The sequence below is a fragment of the Lissotriton helveticus genome, chromosome 2_1 (assembly GCF_964261635.1).
Source record: "Lissotriton helveticus chromosome 2_1, aLisHel1.1, whole genome shotgun sequence".
Classification (NCBI taxonomy): Eukaryota; Metazoa; Chordata; class Amphibia; order Caudata; family Salamandridae; genus Lissotriton; species Lissotriton helveticus.
The window spans coordinates 139,815,441-139,838,585 of record NC_136059.1 but is presented as its reverse complement, the minus strand read 5'-3'; positions in this window follow the sequence as shown (position 1 = coordinate 139,838,585).

Sequence of the window (23,145 nt, the reverse complement as noted above, 5' to 3'; positions counted from 1 at the left end):
ATCAGTTGACTGGGGGTGAGTGTTTGATTTGCTCAAACACTCCTTACATCATCCCCTTTTGTATCACTTTGTTCGCCCTAAGTGTGGTAGGGTATGCTCAGACGTGAGTCCCTTGCTCACTTGGCCACTGGATTCAAGATAGACTGGCTGATGAGGATTATGAATCCGAAACCGGTCCCAAGATGCTTGTTTCCAGTCCAGGGAAGACATGGCTTGGCAGTTCGGGCTGGACTGTTCCCATGAGGCACAGGGTTAGACTGATTTGTATATGGCCATGTCTGAACTGGGGTGGCTGAGTGAGCTAAAGAATGGTGATGGATTAAACTCAGATCAGTTAACTGGGGGTGAGGGTTTGATTTGCTCAAACGCTCCGTCCATCATCCCCTTTTGTATCGCTTAGTTCGCCCTTGTGTGGCAGGGTATGCGCAGACGTGAGTCCCTTGCTCACTTGGCCACTGGATTCAAGATAGCCTGGCTGATGAGGATTATGAATTCGAAACCGGTCCCAGGATGCTTGTTTCCGTTCCAGGGAAGACATGGCTTGGCAGTTTGGGCTGGACTGTTCCCAAGAGGCACAGGGTCAGACTGATTTGCATATGGCCATGTCTGAACTGGGGTGGCTGAGTGAGCTAAAGAATGGTGATGGATTAAACCCAGATCAGTTTACTGGGGGTGAGTGTTTGATTTGCTCAAACGCTCCTTACATCATCCCCTTTTGTATCGCTTTGTTCGCCCTAAGTGTGGCAGGGTATTCTCAGACGTGAGTCCCTTGCTCACTTTGACACTGGATTCAAGATAGCCTGGCTGATGAGGATTATGAATCCGAAACCGGTCCCAGGAAGCTTGTTTCCGGTCCAGGGTAGACATGGCTTTGCAGTTCGGGCTGGACTGTTCCCATGAGGCACAGGGTCAGACTGATTTGCATATGGCCATGTCTGAACTGGGGTGGCTGAGTGAGCTAAAGAATGGTGATGGATTAAACCCATATCAGTTGACTGGGGGTAAGTGTTTGATTTGCTCAAACGCTCCGTCGATCATCCCCTTTTGTATCGCTTTGTTCGCCCTAAGTGTGGCAGGGTATGCTCAGACGTGAGTCCCTTGCTCACTTGGCCACTGGATTCAAGATAGCCTGGCTGATGAGGATTATGAATCAGAAACCGGTCCCAAGATGCTTGTTTCCAGTCCAGGGAAGACATGGCTTGGCAGTTCGGGCTGGACTGTTCCCATGAGGCACAGGGTCAGACTGATTTGCATTTGGCCATGTCTGAACTGGGGTGGCTGAGTGAGCTAAAGAATGGTGATGGATTAAACTCAGATCAGTTAACTGGGGGTGAGGGTTTGATTTGCTCAAACGCTCCGTCCATCATCCCCTTTTGAATCGCTTAGTTCGCCCTTGTGTGGCAGGGTATGCTCAGACGTGAGTCCCTTGCTCACTTGGCCACTGGATTCAAGATAGCCTGGCTGATGAGGATTATGAATCCGAAACCGGTCCCAGGATGCTTGTTTCCGGTCCAGGGAAGACATGGCTTGGCAGTTCGGGCTGGACTGTTCCCATGAGGCACAGGGTCAGACTGATTTGCATATGGCTATGTCTGAACTGGAGTGGCTGAGTGAGCTAAAGAATGGAGATGGATTAAACCCAGATCAGTTGACTGGGGGTGAGTGTTTGATTTGCTCAAGCGCTCCGTCCATCATCCCCTTTTGTATCGCTTTGTTCGCCTTAAGTGTGGCAGGGTATGCTCAGACGTGGGTCCCTTTCTCACTTGGCCACTGGATTCAAGATACCCCGGCTGATGAGGATTATGAATCTGAAACCGGTCTCAGGATGCTTGTTTCCGGTCCAGGGAAGACATGACTTGGCAGTTCGGGCTGGACTGTTCCCATGAGGCACAGGGTCAGACTGATTTGCATATGGCGATGTCTGAACTGGGGTGGCTCAGTGAGCTAAAGAATGGTGATGGATTAAACCCAGATCAGTTGACTGGGGGCGAGTGTTTGATTTGCTCAAATGCTCCGTCCATCATCCCATTTTGTATCGCTTTGTTCGCCCTAAGTGTGGCAGGGTATGCTCAGGCGTGAGTCCCTTGCTCACTTTGCCTCTGGATTCAAGATAGCCTGGCTGATGAGGATTATGAATCCGAAACCGGTCCCAGGATGCTTGTTTCCGGTCCAGGGAAGACATGGCTTGGCAGTTCGGGCTGGACTGTTCCCATGAGGCACAGGGTCAGACTGATTTGCATATGGCGTTGTCTGAACCGGGGTGGCTGAGTGAGCTAAAGAATGGCGATGGATTAAACCCAGATCAGTTGACTGGGGGTGAGTGTTTGATTTGCTCAAACGCTCCGTCCATCATCCCCTTTTGTATCGCTTTGTTCGCCCTAAGTGTGGCAGGGTATGCTCAGACGTGAGTCCCTTGCTCACTTGGCCACTGGATTCAAGATAGCCTGGCTGATGAGGATTATGAATCCGAAACCAGTCCCAGGATGCTTGTTTCCGGTCCAGGGAAGAAATGGCTTGGCAGTAGGGCTGGACTGTTCCCATGAGGCAGAGGGTCAGACTGATTTGCATATGGCCATGTCTGAACTGGGGTGGCTGAGTGAGCTAAAGAATGGTCATGGATTAAACCCAGATCAGTTGACTGGGGGTGAGTGTTTTGATTTGCTCAAATACTCCGTCCATCATCCACTTTTGTATCGCTTTGCTCGCCCTAAGTTTGGCAGGGTATGCTCAGACGTGAGTCCCTTGCTCACTTGGCCACTGGATTCAAGATAGCCTGGCTGATGAGGATTATGAATCGAAACTGGTCCTAGGATGCTTGCTTCCGGTCCAGGGAAGACATGACTTGGCAGTTCGGGCTGGACTGTTCCCATGAGGCACAGGGTCAGACTGATTTGCATATGGCCATGTCTGAACTGGGGTGGCTGAGTGAGCTAAAGACTGGTAATGGATTAAACCCAGATCAGTTGACTGGGGGTGAGTTTTTGATTTGCTGAAACGCTCCGTCCATCATCCCATTTTGTATCGCTTTGTTCGCCCTAAGTGTGGCAGGGTATGCTCAGACGTGAGTCCCTTGCTCACTTGGCCACTGGATTCAAGATAGCCTGATAGCTGACCCCCCTTCCCAAGCGCCTTGAGACCTTCCGGGTGAGTAGCGCGCTATATAAATTTCAATGATTGATTGATTGATTGATTGGCTGACGAGGATTATGATTTCGAAACCGGTCCCAGGATGCTGGTTTCCGGTCCAGGGAAGACATGGCTTGGCAGTTCGGGCTGGACTGTTCCCATGAGGCACTGGGTCAGACTGATTTGCATATGGCCATGTCTGAACTGGGGTGGCTGAGTGAGCTAAAGAATGGTGATGGATTAAACCCAGATCAGTTGACTGGGGGTGAGTGTTTGATTTGCTCAAACGCTCCGTCCATCATCCCCTTTTGTATCGCTTTGTTCGCCTTAAGTGTGGCAGGGTATGCTCAGACGTGAGTCCCTTGCTCACTTGGCCACTGGATTCAAGATAGCCTGACTGATGAGGATTATGAATTCGAAACCGGTCCCAGGATGCTTGTTTCCGTTCCAGGGAAGACATGGCTTGGCAGTTTGGGCTGGACTGTTCCCATGAGGCACAGGGTCAGACTGATTTGCATATGGCCATGTCTGAACTGGGGTGGCTGAGTGAGCTAAAGAATGGTGATGGATTAAACCCAGATCAGTTTACTGGGGGTGAGTGTTTGATTTGCTCAAACGCTCCTTACATCATCCCCTTTTGTATCGCTTTGTTCGCCCTAAGTGTGGCAGGGTATTCTCAGACGTGAGTCCCTTGCTCACTTTGCCACTGGATTCAAGATAGCCTGGCTGATGAGGATTATGAATCCGAAACCGGTCCCAGGATGCTTGTTTCCGGTCCAGGGATGACATGCCTTTGCTGTTCGGGCTGGACTGTTCCCATGAGGCACAGGGTCAGACTGATTTGCAAATAGCCATGTCTGAACTGGGGTGGCTGAGTGAGCTAAAGAATGGTGATGGATTAAACCCAGATCAGTTGACTGGGGGTGAGTGTTTGATTTACTCAAACGCTCCGTCCATCATCCCCTTTTGTATCGCTTTGTTCGCCCTAAGTGTGGCAGGGTATGCTCAGACGTGAGTCCCTTGCTCACTTGGCCACTGGATTCAAGATAGCCTGGCTGATGAGGATTATGAATACGAAACCGGTCCCAGGATGCTTGTTTCCGTTCCAGGGAAGACATGGCTTGGCAGTTCGGGCTGGACTGTTCCCATGAGGCACAGGGTCAGACTGATTTGCATATGGCCATGTCTGAACTGGCGCGGCTGAGTGAGGTAAAGATTGGTGATAGATTAAACCCAGATCAGTTGACTGGGGGTGAGTGTTTCATTTGCTCAAATGCTCTGTCCATCATCCCCTTTTGTATCGCTTTGTTCGCCCTAAGTGTGGCAGGGTATGCTCAGACGTGAGTCCCCTGCTCACTTCGCCACTGGATTCAAGATAGCCTGGCTGATGAGGATTATGAATCCGAAACCGGTCCCAGGATGCTTGTTTCCAGTCCAGGGAAGACATGGCTTGGCAGTTCGGGCTGGACTGTTCCCATGAGGCACAGGGTCAGACTGATTTGCATATGGCCATGTCTGAACTGGGGTGGCTGAGTGAGCTAAAGAATGGTGCTGGATTAAACCCAGATCAGTTGACTGGGGGTGAGTGTTTGATTTGCTCAAACGCTCCGTACATCATCCCCTTTTGTATCGCTTTGTTCGCCCTAAGTGTGGCAGGGTATTCTCAGACGTGAGTCCCTTGCTCACTTTGCCACTGGATTCAAGATAGCCTGGCTGATGAGGATTATGAATCCGAAACCGGTGCCAGGATGCTTGTTTCCGGTCCAGGGATGACATGCCTTTGCTGTTCGGGCTGGACTGTTCCCATGAGGCACAGGGTCAGACTGATTTGCAAATAGCCATGTCTGAACTAGGGTGGCTGAGTGAGCTAAAGAATTGTGATGGATTAAACCCAGATCAGTTGACTGGGGGTGAGTGTTTGATTTGCTCAAATGCTCCGTCCATCATCCCCTTTTGTATCGCTTTGTTCGCCCTAAGTGTGGCAGGGTATGCTCAGACGTGAGTCCCTTGCTCACTTGGCCACTGGATTCAAGATAGCCTGGCTGATGAGGATTATGAATCCGAAACGGGTCCCAGGATGCTTGTTTCCGGTCCAGGGAAGACATGGCTTTGCAGTTCGGGCTGGACTGTTCCCATGAGGCACAGGGTCAGACTGATTTGCATATTGCCGTGTCTGAACTGGGGTGGCTGAGTGAGCTAAAGAATGGTGATGGATTAAACTCAGATCAGTTAACTGGGGGTGAGGGTTTGATTTGCTCAAACGCTCCGCCCATCATCCCCTTTTGTATCGCGTAGTTCGCCCTTGTGTGGCAGGGTATGCTCAGACGTGAGTCCCTTGCTCACTTGGCCACTGGATTCAAGATAGCCTGGCTGATGAGGATTATGAATTCGAAACCGGTCCCAGGATGCTTGTTTCCGTTCCAGGGAAGACATGGCTTGGCAGTTTGGGCTGGACTGTTCCCATGAGGCACAGGGTCAGACTGATTTGCATATGGCCATGTCTGAACTGGCGTGGCTGGGTGAGGTAAAGAATGGTGATGGATTAAACCTAGATCAGTTGACTGGGGGTGAGTGTTTGATTTGCTCAAATGCTCCGTCCATCATCCCCTTTTGTATCGCTTTGTTCGCCCTAAGTGTGGCAGGGAAAGCTCAGACGTGAGTCCCTTGCTCACTTGGCCACTGGATTCAAGATAGCCTGGCTGATGAGGATTATGAATCCGAAACCGGTCCCAGAATGCTTGTTTCCGGTCCAGGGAAGACATGGCTTTGCAGTTCGGGCTGGACTGTTCCCATGAGGCACAGGGTCAGACTGATTTGCATATGGCCATGTCTGAACTGGGGTGGCTGAGTGAGCTAAAGAATGGTGATGAATTAAACCCTGATCAGTTGACTGGGGGTGAGTGTTTGATTTGCTCAAACACTCCTTACATCATCCCCTTTTGTATCACTTTGTTCGCCCTAAGTGTGGTAGGGTATGCTCAGACGTGAGTCCCTTGCTCACTTGGCCACTGGATTCAAGATAGACTGGCTGATGAGGATTATGAATTCGAAACCGGTCCCAGGATGCTTGTTTCCGTTCCAGGGAAGACATGGCTTGGCAGTTTGGGCTGGACTGTTCCCATGAGGCACAGGGTCAGACTGATTTGCATATGGCCATGTCTGAACTGGGGTGGCTGAGTGAGCTAAAGAATGGTGATGGATTAAACCCAGATCAGTTTACTGGGGGTGAGTGTTTGATTTGCTCAAACGCTCCGTCCATCATCCCCTTTTGTATCGCTTAGTTCGCCCTTGTGTGGCAGGGTATGCGCAGACGTGAGTCCCTTGCTCACTTGGCCACTGGATTCAAGATAGCCTGGCTGATGAGGATTATGAATTCGAAACCGGTCCCAGGATGCTTGTTTCCGTTCCAGGGAAGACATGGCTTGGCAGTTTGGGCTGGACTGTTCCCATGAGGCACAGGGTCAGACTGATTTGCATATGGCCATGTCTGAACTGGGGTGGCTGAGTGAGCTAAAGAATGGTGATGGATTAAACCCAGATCAGTTTACTGGGGGTGAGTGTTTGATTTGCTCAAACGCTCCTTACATCATCCCCTTTTGTATCGCTTTGTTCGCCCTAAGTGTGGCAGGGTATTCTCAGACGTGAGTCCCTTGCTCACTTTGACACTGGATTCAAGATAGCCTGGCTGATGAGGATTATGAATCCGAAACCGGTCCCAGGAAGCTTGTTTCCGGTCCAGGGTAGACATGGCTTTGCAGTTCGGGCTGGACTGTTCCCATGAGGCACAGGGTCAGACTGATTTGCATATGGCCATGTCTGAACTGGGGTGGCTGAGTGAGCTAAAGAATGGTGATGGATTAAACCCATATCAGTTGACTGGGGGTAAGTGTTTGATTTGCTCAAACGCTCCGTCGATCATCCCCTTTTGTATCGCTTTGTTCGCCCTAAGTGTGGCAGGGTATGCTCAGACGTGAGTCCCTTGCTCACTTGGCCACTGGATTCAAGATAGCCTGGCTGATGAGGATTATGAATCAGAAACCGGTCCCAAGATGCTTGTTTCCAGTCCAGGGAAGACATGGCTTGGCAGTTCGGGCTGGACTGTTCCCATGAGGCACAGGGTCAGACTGATTTGCATTTGGCCATGTCTGAACTGGGGTGGCTGAGTGAGCTAAAGAATGGTGATGGATTAAACTCAGATCAGTTAACTGGGGGTGAGGGTTTGATTTGCTCAAACGCTCCGTCCATCATCCCCTTTTGAATCGCTTAGTTCGCCCTTGTGTGGCAGGGTATGCTCAGACGTGAGTCCCTTGCTCACTTGGCCACTGGATTCAAGATAGCCTGGCTGATGAGGATTATGAATCCGAAACCGGTCCCAGGATGCTTGTTTCCGGTCCAGGGAAGACATGGCTTGGCAGTTCGGGCTGGACTGTTCCCATGAGGCACAGGGTCAGACTGATTTGCATATGGCCATGTCTGAACTGGAGTGGCTGAGTGAGCTAAAGAATGGAGATGGATTAAACCCAGATCAGTTGACTGGGGGTGAGTGTTTGATTTGCTCAAGCGCTCCGTCCATCATCCCCTTTTGTATCGCTTTGTTCGCCTTAAGTGTGGCAGGGTATGCTCAGACGTGGGTCCCTTTCTCACTTGGCCACTGGATTCAAGATACCCCGGCTGATGAGGATTATGAATCTGAAACCGGTCTCAGGATGCTTGTTTCCGGTCCAGGGAAGACATGACTTGGCAGTTCGGGCTGGACTGTTCCCATGAGGCACAGGGTCAGACTGATTTGCATATGGCGATGTCTGAACTGGGGTGGCTCAGTGAGCTAAAGAATGGTGATGGATTAAACCCAGATCAGTTGACTGGGGGCGAGTGTTTGATTTGCTCAAATGCTCCGTCCATCATCCCATTTTGTATCGCTTTGTTCGCCCTAAGTGTGGCAGGGTATGCTCAGGCGTGAGTCCCTTGCTCACTTTGCCTCTGGATTCAAGATAGCCTGGCTGATGAGGATTATGAATCCGAAACCGGTCCCAGGATGCTTGTTTCCGGTCCAGGGAAGACATGGCTTGGCAGTTCGGGCTGGACTGTTCCCATGAGGCACAGGGTCAGACTGATTTGCATATGGCGTTGTCTGAACCGGGGTGGCTGAGTGAGCTAAAGAATGGCGATGGATTAAACCCAGATCAGTTGACTGGGGGTGAGTGTTTGATTTGCTCAAACGCTCCGTCCATCATCCCCTTTTGTATCGCTTTGTTCGCCCTAAGTGTGGCAGGGTATGCTCAGACGTGAGTCCCTTGCTCACTTGGCCACTGGATTCAAGATAGCCTGGCTGATGAGGATTATGAATCCGAAACCAGTCCCAGGATGCTTGTTTCCGGTCCAGGGAAGAAATGGCTTGGCAGTAGGGCTGAACTGTTCCCATGAGGCAGAGGGTCAGACTGATTTGCATATGGCCATGTCTGAACTAGGGTGGCTGAGTGAGCTAAAGAATGGTCATGGATTAAACCCAGATCAGTTGACTGGGGGTGAGTGTTTTGATTTGCTCAAATACTCCGTCCATCATCCACTTTTGTATCGCTTTGCTCGCCCTAAGTTTGGCAGGGTATGCTCAGACGTGAGTCCCTTGCTCACTTGGCCACTGGATTCAAGATAGCCTGGCTGATGAGGATTATGAATCGAAACTGGTCCTAGGATGCTTGCTTCCGGTCCAGGGAAGACATGACTTGGCAGTTCGGGCTGGACTGTTCCCATGAGGCACAGGGTCAGACTGATTTGCATATGGCCATGTCTGAACTGGGGTGGCTGAGTGAGCTAAAGACTGGTAATGGATTAAACCCAGATCAGTTGACTGGGGGTGAGTTTTTGATTTGCTGAAACGCTCCGTCCATCATCCCATTTTGTATCGCTTTGTTCGCCCTAAGTGTGGCAGGGTATGCTCAGACGTGAGTCCCTTGCTCACTTGGCCACTGGATTCAAGATAGCCTGATAGCTGACCCCCCTTCCCAAGCGCCTTGAGACCTTCCGGGTGAGTAGCGCGCTATATAAATTTCAATGATTGATTGATTGATTGATTGGCTGACGAGGATTATGATTTCGAAACCGGTCCCAGGATGCTGGTTTCCGGTCCAGGGAAGACATGGCTTGGCAGTTCGGGCTGGACTGTTCCCATGAGGCACTGGGTCAGACTGATTTGCATATGGCCATGTCTGAACTGGGGTGGCTGAGTGAGCTAAAGAATGGTGATGGATTAAACCCAGATCAGTTGACTGGGGGTGAGTGTTTGATTTGCTCAAACGCTCCGTCCATCATCCCCTTTTGTATCGCTTTGTTCGCCTTAAGTGTGGCAGGGTATGCTCAGACGTGAGTCCCTTGCTCACTTGGCCACTGGATTCAAGATAGCCTGACTGATGAGGATTATGAATTCGAAACCGGTCCCAGGATGCTTGTTTCCGTTCCAGGGAAGACATGGCTTGGCAGTTTGGGCTGGACTGTTCCCATGAGGCACAGGGTCAGACTGATTTGCATATGGCCATGTCTGAACTGGGGTGGCTGAGTGAGCTAAAGAATGGTGATGGATTAAACCCAGATCAGTTTACTGGGGGTGAGTGTTTGATTTGCTCAAACGCTCCTTACATCATCCCCTTTTGTATCGCTTTGTTCGCCCTAAGTGTGGCAGGGTATTCTCAGACGTGAGTCCCTTGCTCACTTTGCCACTGGATTCAAGATAGCCTGGCTGAGGAGGATTATGAATCCGAAACCGGTCCCAGGATGCTTGTTTCCGGTCCAGGGATGACATGCCTTTGCTGTTCGGGCTGGACTGTTCCCATGAGGCACAGGGTCAGACTGATTTGCAAATAGCCATGTCTGAACTGGGGTGGCTGAGTGAGCTAAAGAATTGTGATGGATTAAACCCAGATCAGTTGACTGGGGGTGAGTGTTTGATTTGCTCAAATGCTCCGTCCATCATCCCCTTTTGTATCGCTTTGTTCGCCCTAAGTGTGGCAGGGTATGCTCAGACGTGAGTCCCTTGCTCACTTGGCCACTGGATTCAAGATAGCCTGGCTGATGAGGATTATGAATCCGAAACGGGTCCCAGGATGCTTGTTTCCGGTCCAGGGAAGACATGGCTTTGCAGTTCGGGCTGGACTGTTCCCATGAGGCACAGGGTCAGACTGATTTGCATATTGCCATGTCTGAACTGGGGTGGCTGAGTGAGCTAAAGAATGGTGATGGATTAAACTCAGATCAGTTAACTGGGGGTGAGGGTTTGATTTGCTCAAACGCTCCGCCCATCATCCCCTTTTGTATCGCGTAGTTCGCCCTTGTGTGGCAGGATATGCTCAGACGTGAGTCCCTTGCTCACTTGGCCACTGGATTCAAGATAGCCTGGCTGATGAGGATTATGAATTCGAAACCGGTCCCAGGATGCTTGTTTCCGTTCCAGGGAAGACATGGCTTGGCAGTTTGGGCTGGACTGTTCCCATGAGGCACAGGGTCAGACTGATTTGCATATGGCCATGTCTGAACTGGCGTGGCTGGGTGAGGTAAAGAATGGTGATGGATTAAACCTAGATCAGTTGACTGGGGGTGAGTGTTTGATTTGCTCAAATGCTCCGTCCATCATCCCCTTTTGTATCGCTTTGTTCGCCCTAAGTGTGGCAGGGAAAGCTCAGACGTGAGTCCCTTGCTCACTTGGCCACTGGATTCAAGATAGCCTGGCTGATGAGGATTATGAATCCGAAACCGGTCCCAGAATGCTTGTTTCCGGTCCAGGGAAGACATGGCTTTGCAGTTCGGGCTGGACTGTTCCCATGAGGCACAGGGTCAGACTGATTTGCATATGGCCATGTCTGAACTGGGGTGGCTGAGTGAGCTAAAGAATGGTGATGAATTAAACCCTGATCAGTTGACTGGGGGTGAGTGTTTGATTTGCTCAAACACTCCTTACATCATCCCCTTTTGTATCACTTTGTTCGCCCTAAGTGTGGTAGGGTATGCTCAGACGTGAGTCCCTTGCTCACTTGGCCACTGGATTCAAGATAGACTGGCTGATGAGGATTATGAATCCGAAACCGGTCCCAAGATGCTTGTTTCCAGTCCAGGGAAGACATGGCTTGGCAGTTCGGGCTGGACTGTTCCCATGAGGCACAGGGTTAGACTGATTTGTATATGGCCATGTCTGAACTGGGGTGGCTGAGTGAGCTAAAGAATGGTGATGGATTAAACTCAGATCAGTTAACTGGGGGTGAGGGTTTGATTTGCTCAAATGCTCCGTCCATCATCCCCTTTTGTATCGCTTAGTTCGCCCTTGTGTGGCAGGGTATGCGCAGACGTGAGTCCCTTGCTCACTTGGCCACTGGATTCAAGATAGCCTGGCTGATGAGGATTATGAATTCGAAACCGGTCCCAGGATGCTTGTTTCCGTTCCAGGGAAGACATGGCTTGGCAGTTTGGGCTGGACTGTTCCCATGAGGCACAGGGTCAGACTGATTTGCATATGGCCATGTCTGAACTGGGGTGGCTGAGTGAGCTAAAGAATGGTGATGGATTAAACCCAGATCAGTTTACTGGGGGTGAGTGTTTGATTTGCTCAAACGCTCCTTACATCATCCCCTTTTGTATCGCTTTGTTCGCCCTAAGTGTGGCAGGGTATTCTCAGACGTGAGTCCCTTGCTCACTTTGACACTGGATTCAAGATAGCCTGGCTGATGAGGATTATGAATCCGAAACCGGTCCCAGGAAGCTTGTTTCCGGTCCAGGGTAGACATGGCTTTGCAGTTCGGGCTGGACTGTTCCCATGAGGCACAGGGTCAGACTGATTTGCATATGGCCATGTCTGAACTGGGGTGGCTGAGTGAGCTAAAGAATGGTGATGGATTAAACCCATATCAGTTGACTGGGGGTAAGTGTTTGATTTGCTCAAACGCTCCGTCGATCATCCCCTTTTGTATCGCTTTGTTCGCCCTAAGTGTGGCAGGGTATGCTCAGACGTGAGTCCCTTGCTCACTTGGCCACTGGATTCAAGATAGCCTGGCTGATGAGGATTATGAATCAGAAACCGGTCCCAAGATGCTTGTTTCCAGTCCAGGGAAGACATGGCTTGGCAGTTCGGGCTGGACTGTTCCCATGAGGCACAGGGTCAGACTGATTTGCATTTGGCCATGTCTGAACTGGGGTGGCTGAGTGAGCTAAAGAATGGTGATGGATTAAACTCAGATCAGTTAACTGGGGGTGAGGGTTTGATTTGCTCAAACGCTCCGTCCATCATCCCCTTTTGAATCGCTTAGTTCGCCCTTGTGTGGCAGGGTATGCTCAGACGTGAGTCCCTTGCTCACTTGGCCACTGGATTCAAGATAGCCTGGCTGATGAGGATTATGAATCCGAAACCGGTCCCAGGATGCTTGTTTCCGGTCCAGGGAAGACATGGCTTGGCAGTTCGGGCTGGACTGTTCCCATGAGGCACAGGGTCAGACTGATTTGCATATGGCCATGTCTGAACTGGAGTGGCTGAGTGAGCTAAAGAATGGAGATGGATTAAACCCAGATCAGTTGACTGGGGGTGAGTGTTTGATTTGCTCAAGCGCTCCGTCCATCATCCCCTTTTGTATCGCTTTGTTCGCCTTAAGTGTGGCAGGGTATGCTCAGACGTGGGTCCCTTTCTCACTTGGCCACTGGATTCAAGATACCCCGGCTGATGAGGATTATGAATCTGAAACCGGTCTCAGGATGCTTGTTTCCGGTCCAGGGAAGACATGGCTTGGCAGTTCGGGCTGGACTGTTCCCATGAGGCACAGGGTCAGACTGATTTGCATATGGCGATGTCTGAACTGGGGTGGCTCAGTGAGCTAAAGAATGGTGATGGATTAAACCCAGATCAGTTGACTGGGGGCGAGTGTTTGATTTGCTCAAATGCTCCGTCCATCATCCCATTTTGTATCGCTTTGTTCGTCCTAAGTGTGGCAGGGTATGCTCAGGCGTGAGTCCCTTGCTCACTTTGCCTCTGGATTCAAGATAGCCTGGCTGATGAGGATTATGAATCCGAAACCGGTCCCAGGATGCTTGTTTCCGGTCCAGGGAAGACATGGCTTGGCAGTTCGGGCTGGACTGTTCCCATGAGGCACAGGGTCAGACTGATTTGCATATGGCGTTGTCTGAACCGGGGTGGCTGAGTGAGCTAAAGAATGGCGATGGATTAAACCCAGATCAGTTGACTGGGGGTGAGTGTTTGATTTGCTCAAACGCTCCGTCCATCATCCCCTTTTGTATCGCTTTGTTCGCCCTAAGTGTGGCAGGGTATGCTCAGACGTGAGTCCCTTGCTCACTTGGCCACTGGATTCAAGATAGCCTGGCTGATGAGGATTATGAATCCGAAACCAGTCCCAAGATGCTTGTTTCCAGTCCAGGGAAGACATGGCTTGGCAGTTCGGGCTGGACTGTTCCCATGAGGCACAGGGTCAGACTGATTTGCATTTGGCCATGTCTGAACTGGGGTGGCTGAGTGAGCTAAAGAATGGTGATGGATTAAACTCAGATCAGTTAACTGGGGGTGAGGGTTTGATTTGCTCACACGCTCCGTCCATCATCCCCTTTTGAATCGCTTAGTTCGCCCTTGTGTGGCAGGGTATGCTCAGACGTGAGTCCCTTGCTCACTTGGCCACTGGATTCAAGATAGCCTGGCTGATGAGGATTATGAATCCGAAACCGGTCCCAGGATGCTTGTTTCCGGTCCAGGGAAGACATGGGTTGGCAGTTCGGGCTGGACTGTTCCCATGAGGCACAGGGTCAGACTGATTTGCATATGGCCATGTCTGAACTGGGGTGGCTGAGTGAGCTAAAGAATGGAGATGGATTAAACCCAGATCAGTTGACTGGGGGTGAGTGTTTGATTTGCTCAAGCGCTCCGCCCATCATCCCCTTTTGTATCGCTTTGTTCGCCTTAAGTGTGGCAGGGTATGCTCAGACGTGAGTCCCTTTCTCACTTGGCCACTGGATTCAAGATACCCCGGCTGATGAGGATTATAAATCCGAAACCGGTCCCAGGATGCTTGTTTCCGGTCCAGGGAAGACATGGCTTGGCAGTTCGGGCTGGACTGTTCCCATGAGGCACAGGGTCAAACTGATTTGCATATGGCCATGTCTGAACTGGGGTGGCTCAGTGAGCTAAAGAATGGTGATGGATTAAACCCAGATCAGTTGACTGGGGGCGAGTGTTTGATTTGCTCAAATGCTCCGTCCATCATCCCCTTTTGTATCGCTTTGTTCGCCCTAAGTGTGGCAGGGTATGCTCAGACGTGAGTCCCTTGCTCACTTTGCCTCTGGATTCAAGATAGCAAGGCTGATGAGGATTATGAATCCGAAACCGGTCCCAGGATGCTTGTTTCCGGTCCAGGGAAGACATGGCTTGGCAGTTCGGGCTGGACTGTTCCCATGAGGCACAGGGTCAGACTGATTTGCATATGGCGTTGTCTGAACTGGGGTGGCTGAGTGAGCTAAAGAATTGCGATGGATTAAACCCAGATCAGTTGACTGGGGGTGAGTGTTTGATTTGCTCAAACGCTCCGTCCATCATCCCCTTTTGTATCGCTTTGTTCGCCCTAAGTGTGGCAGGGTATGCTCGGACGTGAGTCCCTTGCTCACTTGGCCACTGGATTCAAGATAGCCTGGCTGATGAGGATTATGAATCCGAAACCGGTCCCAGGATGTTTGTTTCCGGTCCAGGGAAGAAATGGCTTGGCAGTTAGGGCTGGACTGTTCCCATGAGGCACAGGGTCAGACTGATTTGCATATGGCCATGTCTGAACTGGGGTGGCTGAGTGAGCTAAAGAATGGTGATGGATTAAACCCAGATCAGTTGACTGGGGGTGAGTGTTTTGATTTGCTCAAATACTCCGTCCATCATCCACTTTTGTATCGCTTTGCTCGCCCTAAGTTTGGCAGGGTATGCTCAGACGTGAGTCCCTTGCTCACTTGGCCACTGGATTCAAGATAGCCTGGCTGATGAGGATTATGAATCGAAACTGGTCCTAGGATGCTTGCTTCCGGTCCAGGGAAGACATGACTTGGCAGTTCGGGCTGGACTGTTCCCATGAGGCACAGGGTCAGACTGATTTGCATATGGCCATGTCTGAACTGGGGTGGCTGAGTGAGCTAAAGATTGGTAATGGATTAAACCCAGATCAGTTGACTGGGGGTGAGTTTTTGATTTGCTGAAACGCTCCGTCCATCATCCCATTTTGTATCGCTTTGTTCGCCCTAAGTGTGGCAGGGTATGCTCAGACGTGAGTCCCTTGCTCACTTGGCCACTGGATTCAAGATAGCCTGATAGCTGACCCCCCTTCCCAAGCGCCTTGAGACCTTCCGGGTGAGTAGCGCGCTATATAAATTTCAATGATTGATTGATTGATTGATTGGCTGACGAGGATTATGATTTCGAAACCGGTCCCAGGATGCTGGTTTCCGGTCCAGGGAAGACATGGCTTGGCAGTTCGGGCTGGACTGTTCCCATGAGGCACTGGGTCAGACTGATTTGCATATGGCCATGTCTGAACTGGGGTGGCTGAGTGAGCTAAAGAATGGTGATGGATTAAACCCAGATCAGTTGACTGGGGGTGAGTGTTTGATTTGCTCAAACGCTCCGTCCATCATCCCCTTTTGTATCGCTTTGTTCGCCTTAAGTGTGGCAGGGTATGCTCAGACGTGAGTCCCTTGCTCACTTGGCCACTGGATTCAAGATAGCTTGGCTGATGAGGATTATCAATCCGAAACCGAACCCAGGATGCTTGTTTCCGGTCCAGGGAAGACCTGGCTTGGCAGTTCGGGCTGGACTGTACCCATGACGCACAGGGTCAGACTGATTTGCATATGGCCATGTCTGAACTGGGGTGGCTGAGTGAGCTAAAGAATGGTGATGGATTAAACCCAGATCAGTTGACTGTGGGTGAGTGTTTGATTTGCTCAAAAGCTTCGTCCATCATCCCCTTTTGTATCGCTTTGTTCGCCTTAAGTGTGGCAGGGTATGCTCAGACGTGAGTCCCTTGCTCACTTGGCCACTGGATTCAAGAAAGCCTGGCTGATGAGGATCATGAAACCGAAACCGGTCCCAGGAGGCTTGTTTTCAGTCCAGGGAAGACATGGCTTGGCAGTTTGGGCTGGACTGTTCACATGAGGCACAGGGTCAGACTGATTTGCATATGGCCATGTCTGAACTGGGGTGGCTGAGTGAGCTAAAGAATGGTGATGGATTAAACCCAGATCAGTTGACCGAGGTGAGTGTTTGATTTGCTCAAACGCTCCGTCCATCATCCCCTTTTGTATCGCTTAATTCGCCCTAAGTATGGCAGGGTATGCTCAGACGTGAGTCCCTTGCTCACTTGGCCACTGGATTCAAGATAGCCTGGCTGATGAGGATTATGAATTCGAAACCGGTCCCAGGATGCTTGTTTCCGTTCCAGGGAAGACATGGCTTGGCAGTTTGGGCTGGACTGTTCCCATGAGGCACAGGGTCAGACTGATTTGCATAAGGCCATGTCTGAACTGGCGTGGCTGAGTGAGGTAAAGAATGGTGATGGATTAAACCCAGATCAGTTGACTGGGGGTGAGTGTTGATTTGCTCAAATGCTCCGTCCATCATCCCCTATTGTATCGCTTTGTTCTCCCTAAGTGTGGCAGGGTATGCTCAGACGTGAGTCCCTTGCTCACTTGGCCACTGGATTCAAGATAGCCTGGCTGATGAGGATTATGAATCCGAAACGGTCCCAGGATGCTTGTTTCCGGTCCAGGGAAGACATGACTTGGCAGTTCGGGCTGGACTGTTCCCATGAGGCACAGGGTCAGACTGATTTGCATATGGCCATGTCTGAACTGGGGTGGCTGAGTGAGCTAAAGAATGGTGATGGATTAAACCCAGATCAGTTTACTGGGGGTGAGTGTTTGATTTGCTCAAACGCTCCTTACATCATCCACTTTTGTATCGCTTTGTTCGCCCTAAGTGTGGCAGGGTATTCTCAGACGTGAGTCCCTTGCTCACTTTGACACTGGATTCAAGATAGCCTGGCTGATGAGGATTATGAATGCGAAACCGGTCCCAGGATGCTTGTTTCCGGTCCAGGGTAGACATGGCTTTGCAGTTCGGGCTGGACTGTTCCCATGAGGCACAGGGTCAGACTGATTTGCATATGGCCATGTCTGAACTGGGGTGGCTGAGTGAGCTAAAGAATGGTGATGGATTAAACCCTGATCAGTTGATTGGGGGTAACTGTTTGATTTGCTCAAACGCTCCGTCGATCATCCCCTTTTGTATCGCTTTGTTCGCCCTAAGTGTGGCAGGGTATGCTCAGACGTGAGTCCCTTGCTCACTTGGCCACTGGATTCAAGATAGCCTGGCTGATGAGGATTATGAATCCGAAACCGGTCCCAAGATGCTTGTTTCCAGTCCAGGGAAGACATGGCTTGGCAGTTCGGGCTGGACTGTTCCCATGAGGCACAGGGTCAGACTGATTTGCATTTGGCCATGTCTGAACTGGGGTGGCTGAGTGAGCTAAAGAATGGTGATGGATTAAACTCAGATCAGTTAACTGGGGGTGAGGGTTTGATTTGCTCAAACGCTCCGTCCATCATCCCCTTTTGAATCGCTTAGTTCGCCCTTGTGTGGCAGGGTATGCTCAGACGTGAGTCCCTTGCTCACTTGGCCACTGGATTCAAGATAGCCTGGCTGATGAGGATTATGAATCCGAAACCGGTCCCAGGATGCTTGTTTCCGGTCCAGGGAAGACATGGCTTGGCAGTTCGGGCTGGACTGTTCCCATGAGGCACAGGGTCAGACTGATTTGCATATGGCCATGTCTGAACTGGGGTGGCTGAGTGAGCTAAAGAATGGAGATGGATTAAACCCAGATCAGTTGACTGGGGGTGAGTGTTTGATTTGCTCAAGCGCTCCGCCCATCATCCCCTTTTGTATCGCTTTGTTCGCCTTAAGTGTGGCAGGGTATGCTCAGACGTGAGTCCCTTTCTCACTTGGCCACTGGATTCAAGATACCCCGGCTGATGAGGATTATAAATCCGAAACCGGTCCCAGGATGCTTGTTTCCGGTCCAGGGAAGACATGGCTTGGCAGTTCGGGCTGGACTGTTCCCATGAGGCACAGGGTCAGACTGATTTGCATATGGCCATGTCTGAACTGGGGTGGCTCAGTGAGCTAAAGAATGGTGATGGATTAAACCCAGATCAGTTGACTGGGGGCGAGTGTTTGATTTGCTCAAATGCTCCGTCCATCATCCCCTTTTGTATCGCTTTGTTCGCCCTAAGTGTGGCAGGGTATGCTCAGACGTGAGTCCCTTGCTCACTTTGCCTCTGGATTCAAGATAGCAAGGCTGATGAGGATTATGAATCCGAAACCGGTCCCAGGATGCTTGTTTCCGGTCCAGGGAAGACATGGCTTGGCAGTTCGGGCTGGACTGTTCCCATGAGGCACAGGGTCAGACTGATTTGCATATGGCGTTGTCTGAACTGGGGTGGCTGAGTGAGCTAAAGAATTGCGATGGATTAAACCCAGATCAGTTGACTGGGGGTGAGTGTTTGATTTGCTCAAACGCTCCGTCCATCATCCCCTTTTGTATCGCTTTGTTCGCCCTAAGTGTGGCAGGGTATGCTCGGACGTGAGTCCCTTGCTCACTTGGCCACTGGATTCAAGATAGCCTGGCTGATGAGGATTATGAATCCGAAACCGGTCCCAGGATGTTTGTTTCCGGTCCAGGGAAGAAATGGCTTGGCAGTTAGGGCTGGACTGTTCCCATGAGGCACAGGGTCAGACTGATTTGCATATGGCCATGTCTGAACTGGGGTGGCTGAGTGAGCTAAAGAATGGTGATGGATTAAACCCAGATCAGTTGACTGGGGGTGAGTGTTTTGATTTGCTCAAATACTCCGTCCATCATCCACTTTTGTATCGCTTTGCTCGCCCTAAGTTTGGCAGGGTATGCTCAGACGTGAGTCCCTTGCTCACTTGGCCACTGGATTCAAGATAGCCTGGCTGATGAGGATTATGAATCGAAACCGGTCCTAGGATGCTTGCTTCCGGTCCAGGGAAGACATGGCTTGGCAGTTCGGGCTGGACTGTTCCCATGAGGCACAGGGTCAGACTGATTTGCATATGGCCATGTCTGAACTGGGGTGGCTGAGTGAGCTAAAGAATGGTGATGGATTAAACTCAGATCAGTTGACTGGGGGTGAGTTTTTGATTTGCTGAAACGCTCCGTCCATCATCCCATTTTGTATCGCTTTGTTCGCCCTAAGTGTGGCAGGGTATGCTCAGACGTGAGTCCCTTGCTCACTTGGCCACTGGATTCAAGATAGCCTGATAGCGGACCCCCCTTCCCAAGCGCCTTGAGACCTTCCGGGTGAGTAGCGCGCTATATAAATTTCAATGATTGATTGATTGATTGATTGGCTGACGAGGATTATGAATCCGAAACCGGTCCCAGGATGCTTGCTTCCGGTCCAGGGAAGACATGGCTTGGCAGTTCGGGCTGGACTGTTCCCATGAGGCACAGGGTCAGACTGATTTGCATTTGGCCATGTCTGAACTGGGGTGGCTGAGTGAGCTAAAGAATGGTGATGGATTAAACTCAGGTCAGTTAACTGGGGGTGAGGGTTTGATTTGCTCAAACGCTCCGTCCATCATCCCCTTTTGAATCGCTTAGTTCGCCCTTGTGTGGCAGGGTATGCTCAGACGTGAGTCCCTTGCTCACTTGGCCACTGGATTCAAGATAGCCTGGCTGATGAGGATTATGAATCGAAACCGATCCTAGGATGCTTGCTTCCGGTCCAGGGAAGACATGGCTTGGCAGTTCGGGCTGGACTGTTCCCATGAGGCACAGGGTCAGACTGATTTGCATTTGGCCATGTCTGAACTGGGGTGGCTGAGTGAGCTAAAGAATGGTGATGGATTAAACTCAGATCAGTTAACTGGGGGTGAGGGTTTGATTTGCTCAAACGCTCCGTCCATCATCCCCTTTTGAATCGCTTAGTTCGCCCTTGTGTGGCAGGGTATGCTCAGACGTGAGTCCCTTGCTCACTTGGCCACTGGATTCAAGATAGCCTGGCTGATGAGGATTATGAATCGAAACCGGTCCTAGGATACTTGCTTCCGGTCCAGGGAAGACATGGCATGGCAGTTCGGGCTGGACTGTTCCCATGAGGCACTGGGTCAGACTGATTTGCATATGGCCATGTCTGAACTGGGGTGGCTGAGTGAGCTAAAGAATGGTGATGGATTAAACCCAAATCAGTTGACTGGGGGTCAGTGTTTGATTTGCTCAAACGCTCCGTCCATCGTCCCCTTTTGTATCGCTTTGTTCGCCCTAAGTGTGGCAGGGTATGCTCGGACGTGAGTCCCTTGCTCACTTGGCCACTGGATTCAAGATAGCCTGGCTGATGAGGATTATGAATCCGAAACCGGTCCCAGGATGTTTGTTTCCGGTCCAGGGAAGAAATGGCTTGGCAGTTAGGGCTGGACTGTTCCCATGAGGCACAGGGTCAGACTGATTTGCATATGGCCATGTCTGAACTGGGGTGGCTGAGTGAGCTAAAGAATGGTGATGGATTAAACCCAGATCAGTTGACTGGGGGTGAGTGTTTTGATTTGCTCAAATACTCCGTCCATCATCCACTTTTGTATCGCTTTGCTCGCCCTAAGTTTGGCAGGGTATGCTCAGACGTGAGTCCCTTGCTCACTTGGCCACTGGATTCAAGATAGCCTGGCTGATGAGGATTATGAATCGAAACTGGTCCTAGGATGCTTGCTTCCGGTCCAGGGAAGACATGACTTGGCAGTTCGGGCTGGACTGTTCCCATGAGGCACAGGGTCAGACTGATTTGCATATGGCCATGTCTGAACTGGGGTGGCTGAGTGAGCTAAAGATTGGTAATGGATTAAACCCAGATCAGTTGACTGGGGGTGAGTTTTTGATTTGCTGAAACGCTCCGTCCATCATCCCATTTTGTATCGCTTTGTTCGCCCTAAGTGTGGCAGGGTATGCTCAGACGTGAGTCCCTTGCTCACTTGGCCACTGGATTCAAGATAGCCTGATAGCTGACCCCCCTTCCCAAGCGCCTTGAGACCTTCCGGGTGAGTAGCGCGCTATATAAATTTCAATGATTGATTGATTGATTGATTGGCTGACGAGGATTATGATTTCGAAACCGGTCCCAGGATGCTGGTTTCCGGTCCAGGGAAGACATGGCTTGGCAGTTCGGGCTGGACTGTTCCCATGAGGCACTGGGTCAGACTGATTTGCATATGGCCATGTCTGAACTGGGGTGGCTGAGTGAGCTAAAGAATGGTGATGGATTAAACCCAGATCAGTTGACTGGGGGTGAGTGTTTGATTTGCTCAAACGCTCCGTCCATCATCCCCTTTTGTATCGCTTTGTTCGCCTTAAGTGTGGCAGGGTATGCTCAGACGTGAGTCCCTTGCTCACTTGGCCACTGGATTCAAGATAGCTTGGCTGATGAGGATTATCAATCCGAAACCGAACCCAGGATGCTTGTTTCCGGTCCAGGGAAGACCTGGCTTGGCAGTTCGGGCTGGACTGTACCCATGACGCACAGGGTCAGACTGATTTGCATATGGCCATGTCTGAACTGGGGTGGCTGAGTGAGCTAAAGAATGGTGATGGATTAAACCCAGATCAGTTGACTGTGGGTGAGTGTTTGATTTGCTCAAAAGCTTCGTCCATCATCCCCTTTTGTATCGCTTTGTTCGCCTTAAGTGTGGCAGGGTATGCTCAGACGTGAGTCCCTTGCTCACTTGGCCACTGGATTCAAGAAAGCCTGGCTGATGAGGATCATGAAACCGAAACCGGTCCCAGGAGGCTTGTTTTCAGTCCAGGGAAGACATGGCTTGGCAGTTTGGGCTGGACTGTTCACATGAGGCACAGGGTCAGACTGATTTGCATATGGCCATGTCTGAACTGGGGTGGCTGAGTGAGCTAAAGAATGGTGATGGATTAAACCCAGATCAGTTGACCGAGGTGAGTGTTTGATTTGCTCAAACGCTCCGTCCATCATCCCCTTTTGTATCGCTTAATTCGCCCTAAGTATGGCAGGGTATGCTCAGACGTGAGTCCCTTGCTCACTTGGCCACTGGATTCAAGATAGCCTGGCTGATGAGGATTATGAATTCGAAACCGGTCCCAGGATGCTTGTTTCCGTTCCAGGGAAGACATGGCTTGGCAGTTTGGGCTGGACTGTTCCCATGAGGCACAGGGTCAGACTGATTTGCATAAGGCCATGTCTGAACTGGCGTGGCTGAGTGAGGTAAAGAATGGTGATGGATTAAACCCAGATCAGTTGACTGGGGGTGAGTGTTGATTTGCTCAAATGCTCCGTCCATCATCCCCTATTGTATCGCTTTGTTCTCCCTAAGTGTGGCAGGGTATGCTCAGACGTGAGTCCCTTGCTCACTTGGCCACTGGATTCAAGATAGCCTGGCTGATGAGGATTATGAATCCGAAACGGTCCCAGGATGCTTGTTTCCGGTCCAGGGAAGACATGACTTGGCAGTTCGGGCTGGACTGTTCCCATGAGGCACAGGGTCAGACTGATTTGCATATGGCCATGTCTGAACTGGGGTGGCTGAGTGAGCTAAAGAATGGTGATGGATTAAACCCAGATCAGTTTACTGGGGGTGAGTGTTTGATTTGCTCAAACGCTCCTTACATCATCCACTTTTGTATCGCTTTGTTCGCCCTAAGTGTGGCAGGGTATTCTCAGACGTGAGTCCCTTGCTCACTTTGACACTGGATTCAAGATAGCCTGGCTGATGAGGATTATGAATGCGAAACCGGTCCCAGGATGCTTGTTTCCGGTCCAGGGTAGACATGGCTTTGCAGTTCGGGCTGGACTGTTCCCATGAGGCACAGGGTCAGACTGATTTGCATATGGCCATGTCTGAACTGGGGTGGCTGAGTGAGCTAAAGAATGGTGATGGATTAAACCCTGATCAGTTGATTGGGGGTAACT